At 41.1% G+C, this 4,280-nt stretch overlaps 1 non-coding gene across 1 annotated transcript; it reads right to left on the bottom strand.

Annotated features, from left to right (window-relative positions):
- Window positions 1-3,476: 3,476 nt before the first annotated feature.
- On the bottom strand, window positions 3,477-3,584 carry LOC113894809. Its single transcript, XR_003511658.1, has one exon. It is a non-coding gene; the product is annotated as a U6 spliceosomal RNA (small nuclear RNA).
- Between the last annotated feature and the right edge of the window lie 696 nt (window positions 3,585-4,280).

Here is a 4,280-nt window from a genome sequence, read left to right on the forward strand (position 1 = left end):
CATCAGGATTCATGTAGAGAAAATATTGTTGCTCATTCTTCTAGTCTACCTGCTGCTGCTAAGTCACTTCAGTCATGTCCAGCTCTGTGCAACCCCATAGACGGCAGCCCACCAGGCTCCCCCGTCCCTGGGATTCTCCAGGCAAGAACACTGGAGTGGGTTCCCATTTCCTTCTCCAATGCAAGAAGTGAAAAGTGAAAGTGAAGTCGCTCAGTTGTGTCCAACTCTTAGCGACCCCATGGACTGCAGCCTACCAAGCTCCTCCGTCCTTGGGATTTTCCAGGCAAGAGTACTGGAGTGGGGTGCCATTGCCTTCTCCATCTAGTCTACCTACTTTATCTAATCTAAAATGCTGGTTTTCTTCTAGGTACTGTTGTGGTATTTTGGAGAATTATCAATACAAAGGTATCCTCCATTTGCTTTCTGTGATCCCAGCAGAAAGAGATGTCACACTGAAATAGGGCAATTTGAGAAGAGGAGTTAATAAAGTTTACAAAGGCATAAGCAGTGTGAAGAGTGATGTATTGCCATGCCAGTGACAGTGGGACTCTGCTATCATCAGGGGCTGAAAGGGAAAGAAGAGGAGCAGCTGGAGAAAATTTGAAGAAAAAGAGAGCTGTGTAGGCAGGGCACACAGGTGGCATTGTGACCTTTGATTTATGGGTACAGCTTGTCCCTGGTGACCCCAAAGAGAGGCATCCAAAGGAATAAATACTTCAACTTCACTGTCCTTCTTCCTTATCTTCTGTCTGTGGTCTCTGTGGATTGTCATCCCACACGGAACAGATGAACATCCCAGGGCACAGAGCAGGTGGGAAAGCTGGAGAGTGTCACGTAAGGAGATCTCCCAGAAATCTGGGGACTCTGCATGGGCATGGAGACTCCCTTTTTCAGTTTTTCTGCCTTATTTTGTAGATAATAGCACTTTTCCATCTCTTCATTATTTCTTAGAAAAACTTTTAACAGGGTTTGTTCTGTTGCCTAGATATTACTGATTAAAGAAACTCTGTAACATTTTACCAGAGGGCTTCCTTGAGAAGAGAGCAAGTGAATTATAGGAGACCAAAATCACTGAATTAGGATGAACTAGTAATTCACTAGTGGCCAAGTGACTCTTCCTGAACTCACTGGTTCAGCCTCTAAGCTGGCTGCAGAAGCCTCAATCCTCTCCCCTTGGTGTTTGGGAAGCTTTGTGAGGAGGACATTGCAGTAGGCAGCTGAGTTAGGCTACGGTATGGTCAGGATCTGCTTGTGAGTGACCTGCTCTCTCCGGTACCTCATTCTCTGTATTCCCAGTGTGGGGGTGGAATGAGGAGCATACGTTTCAGAAACATCAAAATGAGCTCCTCAGCAGGAATGGCTGGAGACCCTGGAGAAGATTGGTCAACGTCTCTTGCTGAAGTCAGAGAAAAGGTAGGTCATTAACCCATGAGGAAAAGAGGCAGAACTGCAAACAGCAATGGGCTCTGCCAGGAATGACTAAGCCTGGTACGAATCATGAAAGAAACTATCGTGAGTCACAAGGCAGATTTTACAGCCTCGCCTGTGCACCTGCATGATCAGCAGGAACTTCTGAATATGAAAGATAATGATATAAGCATGTGCAGGGGACAGGGTGCCCAGAGATACAATGTGCTCCTCTAGTGGATATATCCAATCTGTCTTGACAGATCTACCATCTCACCTTTTAAGCAATCTGATTCTCACTTCACAAAACTGCTATAATCAGTGGATATAAGAATGTGTGCTAGAAACACCTGAAAGATAACTGGGCATATTATACAATGGAAATGTATCCATATTTGTTTTGCTCCATGTACTCCTATATTTTTTATTAAAATATTGTGCAATTAATTGTGCAAAAAATTTAATTGCACAATTAAATTTTTATAATTTACATTTTAATTAAAATTTGTATAGTATTTGTGTAATTAAAAAGGAATGTTTCTATATCTCTACAAGCACAGAGAATATAGTACTTCCAAAGACTCTTGAGAGTCCCTTGGACTGCAAGGAGATCCAACCAGTCCATTCTAAAGGAGATCAGTCCTGGGTGTTCATTGGAAGGACTGATGCTGAAGCTGAAACTCCAATACTTTGGCCACTTGATGCGAAGAGTTGACTCATTGGAAAAGACCCTGATGCTGGGAGGGATTGGGGGCAGAGGAGGAGGGGACAACGGAGGATGAGATGGCTGGGTGGCATCACTGACTTAATGGACATGAATCTGAGTAAACTCTGAGAGTTGGTGATGGACAGGGAGGCCCGGTGTGCTTTGATTCATGGGGTTGCAAAAAGTTGGACACGACTGAGCAACTGAACTGAACTGAATACTGGTTATGCCCCAGACTCACCTGTTCTTATGGACTCAGCGTTTGTGTCCCCCCAAATTCATATATTGAAACCCTACCCCCCCAATATGATTTGATGAGTCACTATAGAGTTAAACTGCCTTCTTTGAATCCTGGCTTGGTCAAGTATTAGCTGTGTGATGTTAGGTTGGTTACCTAACTTCTCTGGCCCTCAGATTCTCTTCTGTAAAATGGGGATAATAACAGTACCTACCTCGTAGGATTGTTGATGTTGTTTAGTAAAGTGCTGAGACCAGATTCTGGCACATAATAGGGTGCTGTAGTGAGTATTTACTGTTTTATTATTTATTCATTCCAAGTGTAGACTAGTCCAGCTGGACAGTGAGGGTCTGAGTTATAGAATGCAATTCAAGAAGCAGGCATAATTGTATTCTGTACCACAGAATTCTGTTCTAAACTACTAGCCATAAACATTTGTCTTTTATTTCTTTTCTAAGTTTTTATTGGGGCATAGTTGATTTACAATGTTGTGTTAGTTTCAGGTATACAGCAAAGTGAGTCAATTAGACATACACTTACATACAGTCTTTTTTTTTTAGATGCTTTTCTCATATAGGCCTTTACAGAACACTGAATAGAGTTCCCTGTGTTATGCAGTGGGTTCTTATTAGTTTTCTATTTTATATACTGTTGTTGTTCCTCAATCGCTAAGTCATGTCTGACTCTTTGTGACCCCATAACTGCAGCACACCAGGCTTCAGGTGGCCAAAGTATTGGACCTTCAGCTTTACCATCAATCCTTCCAGTGAATATTCAAGGTTTATTTGCTTTAGGATTTATTGGTTTGATTTCCTTGCTGTCCAAGGGACTCTTAAGAGTCTTCAGTACCACAGTTTAAAAAGCATCAATTCTTTGGCACTCAGCCTTCTTTATGGTCCAATTCTCACATCCATACATCACTACTGAAAAACCATAGCTTTCACTGTTATGGACCTTTGTTGGCAAAGTGATGTCTCTGCTTTTTAATATGCTGTCTAGCTTTTCTTCCAAGGAGCAAGCGTCTTTTAATTTTATATGTGTATATGTCAGTCCCAATCTCCAATCTCCCAATTTATCCCTCCCCGCTCATCCCATCCCCTGGTAATAACCGTAAGTTTGTTTCCTACATCCATGACTCTACTTCTGTTTTGTAAATAAATTCACTTAGCAAGGGCCATGCTTATCTTCTCTGTATTGTTCCAGTTTTAGTATATGTGCTGCTGAAGTAAACACCTTTATTTTCTATTAGTATGTTCCTTATTTCTACCTGCATCCCAACTCTGGCTGGGGTATAGAAAAATCACAAGGGATGCTACAGAACCTCAGAGCCATTAGCATGGGGGCTTGTTACATTACATCCAGAGGGGTAATGTTGGGCACTGGATGGGCAGAGACTTCATGGGGAAAGTTGAATTTATACTGAGACTTAAAAAATGAGTAGCATTATGATATATAGTGATGGGTATTTTATTCAGAGAAAGTGAGAAATCTTGGGGCAGAGTCAAAAGATCCAATGAGAAGGAAGGTGTTGATAAGTCAGTTTAGAAATGTTTTGGGTCACAGTTTTAGATGGTAAAGTTCTAAACAGGAGATTAGTTCATCTTCAACTTGGTGATGGGATTGTAATGCTTATATAAGTAAAGACTAAATAATTTTTGAAATGAGTTAGATAATCCACTAAGCAGAATGCTCAGCTTTAACCCAGAACTATTTTAACACCAGAAGGACGTGGATGAGAGGGCATTGGTTGAATAAGTTTCTTTCACATTGTATTGAACAAAGAATAACTTTCAAAATCTCCTCTTCTCTTGTTATAGAAAACTGAATGATATTTATACCTTAATAGGTAGATGAGGAAAAACCTGGGTTATAAGTTTGATCTTTAGTTGGAGCAGATTATACTAGTCTCTTATTTCTCAGGATTTCAGG

Source organism: Bos indicus x Bos taurus, chromosome 6 (assembly GCF_003369695.1).
Source record: "Bos indicus x Bos taurus breed Angus x Brahman F1 hybrid chromosome 6, Bos_hybrid_MaternalHap_v2.0, whole genome shotgun sequence".
Lineage (NCBI taxonomy): Eukaryota > Metazoa > Chordata > Mammalia > Artiodactyla > Bovidae > Bos > Bos indicus x Bos taurus.